Here is a 9,716-nt window from a genome sequence, read left to right as displayed (position 1 = left end):
GTATGAATATAATTGCAGGTCAGGTTTAACAATCGCAATTACATATGAGACAGGTTTTGTTAGTAGATAGAAGAATATTACAGTAAGGGAACAATACACGGTTAATCCTAGAACATTTAGTGATTTTGAGATTTCAATTCCCAGATATTTTGGAGGCTTCCTTGAATTTAAAGGATGCTCCATCCGTACAAAAATCTATATTGCTGGTAATGGGAGAAATATTGTGGAATGATATGATCTGGAAAGATTGGGTATAGTGTTAAGTCTGCCTGACTTTTCTTGGGGAAAGGTCCATTTCACCTATTGAAGAGGAAGAAATGCATAAGATTGTTGAGAAGCACATAGCAGTTTTTTCATCGTAGGTGGGATGTGTTAAGGGGTTTGAGCATACAATTAAGCTAAAAAATGGTGCATTGCCTGTGGTGCAAAAAGTTTGCCCTGTGCCATTGAGTATTAGAAAAGAACAATTATATGCTGTGCAGTGATGGAATAAATGATAGTTGAGAGTGGGTTTCTGTTGTAGTAGTTCTTTAAAAATCATGGTAAATTTGCCTATGTGCCCATTTACACTTTTTCTACAAAAACATTATCGTAGTGAGCTATACCATGCCTAGGATTCACGAGATGTTAGCAGTGCAACACATTGTTTTCCATTATTGATTTCAAATCTGATTATCATCAGGTCTCCCTGGTAAAGGAGCGAGGTGACTGGACAACATTTGTTACACCATTTGGGGCCTATAGGTGTTTGAGATAAACTTTTGGTTTGGCCTCAGCGTCCTATGTCTTTCAGTAACTTAAGAAGAATTTATTTAAGAGCCTCAACGGAGTGCAAATTTTTCAATATGATATAGTCATATTTGCTAAAGATCTAGACTAATGCAACATATTGTTGAATAAGGTTTGACAGGTGTTAGAAGGCAGATCTATATGCACATTTCTGAAACAAGAAGTAGGGTATTTAGGGCATGTCATTACAGTATGGGTGATTGTTCTCAAAACTGATTTATTAGACACCATTAGAAAAACATGAAGACTGTGATAAGGATGCTCTCTAGTCATTTTTAGGGTTGGGAGAGTATTCTACAAGATTTGTACAGGGAAAGACTCGGTATGTGGAGCCTTTAAGAAGATTATTGAGAAAAGAAGAACATTTCGTTGGGTGCGATAAAGATGCACCAGCATTTAACTTATTTGATATAGTAAGCAAATGTAGGCAAGTAGATATTAGCTCTATTGGATTAAGGAGATTTTTAAGTCAAATAGTCAACAACAAAGAACACACAGTAGTATTTAGTTCTTGTGCTCTGCGTGAATCAGAACTTCACTCTAGTGTGATTGAGAGAGAGGCACTTGTTTGTGGGGAGCCTCTGCCTCCGATGAGGCGATATTATCGTGGGCCGAATTCAGGTTGGAGGCCAACTTGTAAAATCTGCTGCGTGGGGACCCTTAGCAGTCTTTCCACTGGTCGTGGTGTGCAATGGGGGTGGTAAGCAGCAATCCTGCTGTTCGGTGTAGCCACAGAGATGATGTTTTAAGGGCTCAATGGCCCGTAAAACGGCTCTGTTGACAGAATACTGTACCCCTCATCCAGTGCATTTACCAGGTCTTGCACTAGGGACTCCGAGGGTTCCTTGTAGAAATAGTCCTCTTCATAAAACCTTGCCATACTTTGTTTTTCTGCAATGCAGGAGAAATGTCCCAGCAGGATAAGACCAAGGACCTACACTGTAAAACTAGGGTGGTTACACCCTGAATCAGGAACAATAATGGGGGAGTAGAACCAACCCTAAGCATGCCAGGTCACAGAATCACTGTACCAAGTAAATATATGGTGGCAGGAGGGCTTGTCTGCTACTCTAGGCAGTGCCTATGCTTAATTTTCCAACCCTGTTGAGGATTAGCTTGCAGGGCGTCAAATGGGAGCAGCCACGAGGGTCTGGAAAAAAAGGAGGAGTTATACGCGCCTCCCCACATTCGATTTAAGCCTTCCGACTACTGCAAGCAGAGAAAATGGCTGCAGCCCATGCGCGGTGCCGCCCCCTCATTACACTCTGGTAAGATGCGGATGCCGGCCGCCCTGTCGGGAGGCAAAGCCCTCCCAGTACACTACAAATAGTTGCGCCTACCACCCGATGCTCTCTTGTAAACAAATGTGTGCGCGCATCACGCCACAATCTTCAAATCAGACTTATTAATACATGCACAATAAACAACTTTAGGCAGCGCGAGTCGTGCTACTATCTTTAAACCAGCATATCAGTACACCATAATAAAAATTAGGCAAATTAAATCATCACATCTAATGGACAAAATTTAAGTGCACTTAACTAGCTGCGAAGCAGCAAAGAAAGAGGACACTGAGATGCTGTGAAGGGTTTATGTAGGGCAGTCGCTCTATGGCTGGTCACGTGAAATTATGGTATCATGTGAAATGTAGTACTATTAAAAACTTTATTGTAATTGGCTGCTGTTTAAAAGTAGTAAAGAAAAGAGAAGCATAGTGGGACCCTCCGGTCCTGACATAGAATTCAAGGATCATCTTTGAGGCATTGTGATAATATTACATGGTAATGACTCACAACCATACCACATAATGCTCTACTTTCCTACATGTGTGCGAATCTAAAGTTGTGTCCTTTGTTCTCCTGACCAGTGCTTCACCCCTCTACACCAAGAATATCTGTGCAGGTCACTTTTTATTCTGTGATGACCCTGTAAGAAAGCAAACTAGCTGTTTCTGTTTGAGACATTTCCTTTCCCAACAGATTACTTACCATATATTACTGTACAAAACTGGACTCGTAAGCATTGTCCTTACTGCCATGTTGTGGGAAGCTGGAACTGTTTCTTATTGCACAAATCCTTGCTTAAATTATGTCTCCCGCGTGTTACGCTTTAAAACACTATATTTGCACAGGCCTTGTGTTATGGGGATCCAGATGACATTTGACCATTGAGATTTTGTTTTTTATAAATACTGGCCCTGTCTTCAGTCTTAAGAGGAGTCTGGTGGATGGTGTTCTCCAAGGCTCAACACACTACCCTGGCATGTCTGCATAAATGTGTATTCTGGTATTACCTGAGTAAAGTGTTTTTTCCCCCTACAACAGTAGCATGCCTCCTGTTCTGGAAACTGTGCCAGAAAAAGTTGGGATGACTTCCAAACGTAATCATCACAGCTTTCAGTAGACTCCTACTGAAAATTATTAACACAACAATCAAATGCTAGAGTAGTCCAGCAATTCCACCATTGACACTGCACCACATCAGCAGTAAATAGGTACTCAACTATAGCACACTAGAGCTACATTAAACACCACCATAGAAACACAACACTGACTGAATCAATTATTTGTAAACTTAATAAAAAGCACCACTAAACAATCACAAATGTACTCTCCCTCCAGTAAAACACTTCTAACAAACCTTTTCATTGTACAGAATGATGACTGGTCCTAGAGCACACATGCAAAACGTGTGGCTATGTCACCCACAACACCATGGGGCACTATAATTTCACTCAATGGTCTAATACCCCTTGCAACTTCTCACAATATGGTACTTATTTTATTCCACAGTGTGTTACTCCCCCATTCAACTTCTCACGTCAGGCTACTATTTTCCCCACCTCAGCATATCATTGGATACTTCCCCATGCAACTTCTCACAGCATGGTACTATAGTTCCCCATATTTCCACTCAACAAGGTACTCGATGATGTAATTTCTCACAACAGGGTAATACACTTCACCAACTTTGCATATGATGGAATACTCCCCGCATACAACTTCTAGCTACAGGATATTGCTTTCTCCAATTCACACCAACAAACACTCATATACTCGTATCTCTCACTACAAGGTACCACTCTACTCCACATACACAACACTTGGACATGCTGTAGTGAATCAGCCACTTTTGTGGTCTGACACCCTATGATGACCCTCAACCACCACCATTCTGTGCTGACTTAAGTGTGTTATGTTACCTTAGCCTTAATGTAGGATGGGTTTGCATATGCCTGCTTTTCTTCTGCCTTTTAGTGGAATAGTCTTTCCAAGAATAGAAGGTATGGGATGTTGAGGTGCAGTGCTGTGGGTGGTGGTGCACACATGTGCTCAATGTTGTATACTGAGGGATTAAGTGTATAATGTTATTTGGGTTAGGTGAATTATGACTTTGACCTATTGGCTTTGACGTGGTCTAATGTCATTCTGCCTTCTGACTTTACCTTGCTTCAAACTTTTCTGTGTGCACAGTGGTGCTTGTAAGTTGTGTGGATGAGAATTATAGGTGCTCCTTGCTTTTTTGATTCCATCTTGCTTTGGGCCTTTGTGTGCATGGCTTAACTAACTCTGAAGCCATTTTCTGTGAAGAAGAGGGCATGTTTTGCTTTCCTGCTGTTTTTCACATTTTACTGACTAGAGAGAACTGGTTCTTATCAGAGGAATGTACATGGTTTGACTTTTAGTCATAACAGGGGCCTGATCAACCCTTGGTCTGACCTTGAAGCAGGCTGGTACTGGCTCTCATGAGAACTAGGGGGCGTGGCTTGCTAGAAGCTTCGCTGTGTTTTGAATGTGTATTAAAAAGGGGAGTCTACACTGGCTCGGTGGAAGTTCATCCGTGGAGCAGACGTGCTGTCACGGAAGAGTAGAGGCTGGTGTCACCTCTGAGCTTTCGCCCGGTTCAAGCAATGGACTCCCCTTGAGCAAAGTGGGGTGAAATGGAGCATTAGGTGAGGTGTCTCTGCTACTGTCTCTTGATTCTTTTCTGAATTCTTTCCTTTCCTTCTTATTTTCTGATTCTTATATCCATACATATATATTTCTAAATATATATTTGTCTTGATTGATATATGCAATCATACTATTGATATGTTAGAGTCTGCTATGTTAGGTGCATTTGGCTTACTGTGCGGTGCTATTTACAAATAAATACATCCCAGATATACCAATTCATCTTTTCCTTGTAGCAGGAGGTGTGGACTCTTCTTGGCCAAGTATTATGTTGTAGAAGGATGGGTGAATTCCCTTCTAGCAGGTAATTGTGTTATAGGAAGTTGTTCTACTCCTGAGCAAGTGATGTGTAAATTGCATTTCGCTCTAGAGAAGTGTTGTGTGTATGTTATCTTGGTCTAGAGGAGACTCATATGTTATATTGTTTTCTTGCCTTGCCTTTGGGGGAGTGTTGAAAGTTTGCCCACCTTAGGAAGTGCTGTGTATATGTTATATTCCATAAGTTTGGAACTGATATTCTCTCTCTCGCCCTGGGAAAGTGACGGTACATTCCTTGGTCCAGGGGAGATCTAAGGTTTGTCATTACACATGCGCAAGTAACAACACCAGATGTGTACTACATCCTCTTCCCCAAACTGCTAGCTAGTCTAAATACAGTGTTGAAGGTAAAGACTCTCACAGTACTACCAAAACATCTACTTAGTACCCATCTCACCTGTTCCACTCCAATTAAAACACTTTCTAACACTATAAAGAAATACTGTAAAAACGTAGGTTTGGCAATACGTCATTATATGGTACTGGACAGTATAAATGTAGGTTAAAATGCCCACATAGTTAGAAGCTCATAGTGTCATAGACTGTGTTGTATTAGCCATACAACAATAAACAGAAACATGTAGAATTGAAGAAGAGGTTTATTTGTAATTAATTCCAGTGAAGAAACCCACGGAGAGAAGCAGGATCTCCAGGGAAGCTGTTGTCCGGTCGAGTCTCAAGGTAAGAATCCACCGGACAACAGCAGCACCATAGAGACAGAACATAGAGAAAGAACGCACAAGTTAAAGGGATACAACATCTCCCTTCGCAAAACTAAAATAAAAATGAGGTAAAAGCGTCAATACATATAAAAATCATTAAACTAAGCAAAACATCAATACAAATAATAATCATTAAACTTAGCAGGGATAACAACATTTCTCTTTCCAACAACAGAAGATGAATCTGGAACTAAAAATGTGTCAATACACACATTAGTATAATCATTAGTGCAATTATCAGACACATCTTCATTAGAACAATTTGAATTGATATCAGAGTTGGAGAAAATGGGATTTGGAAAAATAAAATCATGTAGTTCAACAATGTGATTCTGATCAGAGATAACATTCCCAAAATCCCAAGATGAACAATCCAAAGCATTCTCTCTGTCAAGCATTTTCTTTACAATAATGTCCTTTTGAAAAGTTTCAATTTTTACAACAGCACTTTTGTTCCACCGCCCGCGATTGTTCAATAGGACAGCAGAACGTGCTACTCTAAGAATTTGTTAAGGACCAGAATACTTAGATTCACCTTTGTTGATTTTCTTAGATTTTTTGACAATGACCCAATCACCAACAACAAATTCCTTCTGTGTCTTAGAATGGAATTCATTACGAGATTTGTATGTGCGTTCAAAATTTCCTTTAACACATTCATCCACAGATCTGTGAGAGCTCAATCCAACATCCCTTGAAATTGAGTCCATTTTGTTATCAAAAACAGGATTTAAAATAGATTTTGCATCTCTTTCAACAAAAGGAAAGGAGGAAAAACCTGTAATAGAATGTGGAGTGTTGAGATAACTTCAAACTTTCTCTCTTAAATACTTACGCACATCTAATCCAGATGTTAACACCGTCTGAATTCCTTCTTCAAAAAATGTATTAGAGCTCTCACCTAAACCATTGGCAGCAGGAAAATACAAAGGTGTTTTTTCGTGTTTAATCAATATTTGTTTAGGAAATCAACCATTTTCTTAGATGTGAAATGTGTACTGTTGTCGGACACTAATTTTTGGGGAAAACCTTCAGTGCAAATAAAATGTTGCAAAAAAATCAATCACAGAGTCAGTAGTAGGAAAAGGAACAAAATCGTAAGTAACCCATTTCGAGTAATAATCGGTGAGTACAATAAGATATTTCATATCACTACACAAAACATTATAAGGTCCTGAAAAATCTATGGCTAATATTTCCCAAGGTTGATTGGGTAGACTATTAACACGAGTAGAAACGTTGTTGGTTTTCCAATGCTTATCGGATAATATGCATTCAGGACACTTGTTAATGAATTGCTCAACAAAAACATCCATACCTGGCCACCAATAAAACTTGCGAAGCTATTTTTTTTGTGCCTGACATACCTGGATGGCCAATATGTGCAGCTTTGACCAAAGGTTCCATAAGTTTCTGTGATGGAACAAATAAACCATGTCTAGTGATTAAAGTGTTCTCAACACTTAATTCAGAAGACACTTGTTGATAAGGAACTAAACATTTTTCTAAATTTCTAACTGATGGCCAGCCATTGACAATGTACTTCATAACTTTGTTGAGAACTTCATCATTTTCATAATGTTGAATCCAATCCTTCTCAGAAATAACTCCAAGAGTGCATTCTGAAGCACCAATGGCTGAGACAACACATTTGTCATCAACATGCTCAGAGATATCTAAAGTGTCTTTAAGAGGTAAACGAAACAAACAATCTGCTCTAAAATTAGACCCACCAGATATATGTTTAATCTCAAAGATGTATTCTTGCAATCTCGATATGAACCTAACCAACCTAGATGATGCCAAACCTGTACCATTGCCATTCATCAAATAGATTAAGGGATTGTGATCGGTTAACATATCAAAAGCATTACCCCATAGATAACTCTTGAATTTTTCAACTGCCCATGTGCAAGCAAGGGCTTCCCTTTCTATTGTGCTGTAATTAGACTCAGCTTTACTCAAAGATCTTGAAATGAAAGCAATAGTACATTATTTCCCTTTATGTGACTGAGTAAGAACAGCTCCTAGTCCGACAGAACTTGCAACCACAGTGACAGTACATTTTAAACCATAAGTAAATGGTTGAAAGGCAGGAGCATTTTTAATCATGTCCTTAACATTAATAAAAGTATCTTCATGACATTGTTTCCAAATACATTTTTCACTTTTATGGGTCAAACATCTAAGAGGCTCAACGCATAAGGCATAACCATGCACAAAGCGTGCATAATCATGCTCCTCCACCCCCTTTCTGTGTGCTCTCACTACCCCCCACCCTTCTCCCCCTCCCTCCTCGTTAGCTTGTTCTTGGTTGTTTTACTGTAAGTTCACGTCCGCACTGCAATCTGTTATCCTGTTTTGTGCTATCATCTTATTCCTTTTTTCACTCCGACCTCAAGGTGTGTCTCGAGGGGCCGCAGTCTAGCCACCTATCTTTATTTCCTACACCAGTCACTGTGCATCGCGGTGCCTATTCCTTGAAGGGGATATTATTTCTTGGAAACCAAATCCCCGGCTCGCGATTGTTCCTCTGTGGCGCGTGGCGCTGAGATGGCTCCGTGTCCATCTATCGCTAAATGTAAGTGGCGGCGAGAGGGGTGATAATAAACTGCCCACGTCGCTATGTTCCTTCCAGCACTTTACGGTCCTGACAGACTTATAAAATGGGGACAAACGTGACGAACCTCACGCTATCTGTTCTGCATCCTTAAGTACTAACTGATGCTTCCTGAGCATACTGATCAGCCAGCTCGAAGACCGTTTTTCGGCCTGCAGCGCCACCTTGCATTTAGGCAGCAAGTGCAGGCAGAGCCTCGGCGTGACCCAGCAGCTGGTGCGATGGTATGGTCTGCCACCAGCATTTCAAGCGATAGCTCGAGTCACAGCAGTGAATTGAGCATAGCGCTTGAATTGGGTTTTATTATTATTATTTTTTGCAGTTTCATATAGCGCGAACTCGACCCAAAGGTTTTGGAGCGCTTTACGTGAGCAGCAGTTACATGACACAAGAACACACTCATTTTTGGTAGACAGGAAAATTAAGTTATTTGTCCAGAATCACAGGATGCTGAGCACACGAAGATACTCGAGTTTCCCAGCTCCAAAGTCAGCAGCTCTATCCCTTACGCCACCAGAGACTCTAAATACTTCAAACATTCTGTTACAGATTCATTACAAATCACTCAATCAGGATATTCCAAAATAACTCCATGAGCTCACAACGGGAGCAATGAGCCTTGAATTCAACCGCACCAGCAGAAAAGCTGCGACTTGTTTCCCTGCCATGAACATACAATAAGCCCTTTTGGTGACCAGTGAGCACATGCGCAGTTGCTTCGAGATTTTGGTGACAGCTAAGAACAACAAGCATTGGCATAGCCAATAGGTCTCGCCTTTGGGACCTTATAAGTGTTTAGTTATCCAGCACAATATCCTTGGTGCAACAACATCAAGTGTTGCATGGCTAAACACTTATAAGGTCCTAAAGGCGAGACCTATCGGCTATGCCAATGCTTGTTTAGCTTAATGTCATGTACTACACCCTTGACACAACCTATTTTGTCCACAAAAACATCTTTGTACTTAAGAATTTCATTTAATTCTTGTGAATTATTATTTGTACATACATTGACTGAAGCGATGGGCATATCTCCTAGAATTACGGGAGTATCACTACCAGGTTTGAGCATGATACCCATTTTCCCAGATCACGCCATCCAATAATGTCACGTCGCTTTGTACCTACATAAACTTTAGTGGCTATAGATCTACCCAAAAGGTTCACTGTTTCATGGAAATAACCTACCATGTCTATGTCCTGTCAGCCAAATGCTTTAGGGTTAACATCTGAAAGAAAGAGTTTATTTGGAAAATAATTTTTATAATAAGTCAAATCAGACAGTATAGTAATTGGCGAACCTGAATCTGCCAT

The sequence above is a fragment of the Triturus cristatus genome, chromosome 7 (genome assembly GCF_964204655.1).
Source record: "Triturus cristatus chromosome 7, aTriCri1.1, whole genome shotgun sequence".
NCBI classification, from domain to species: Eukaryota; Metazoa; Chordata; class Amphibia; order Caudata; family Salamandridae; genus Triturus; species Triturus cristatus.
This window is presented reverse-complemented; position numbering follows the sequence as displayed.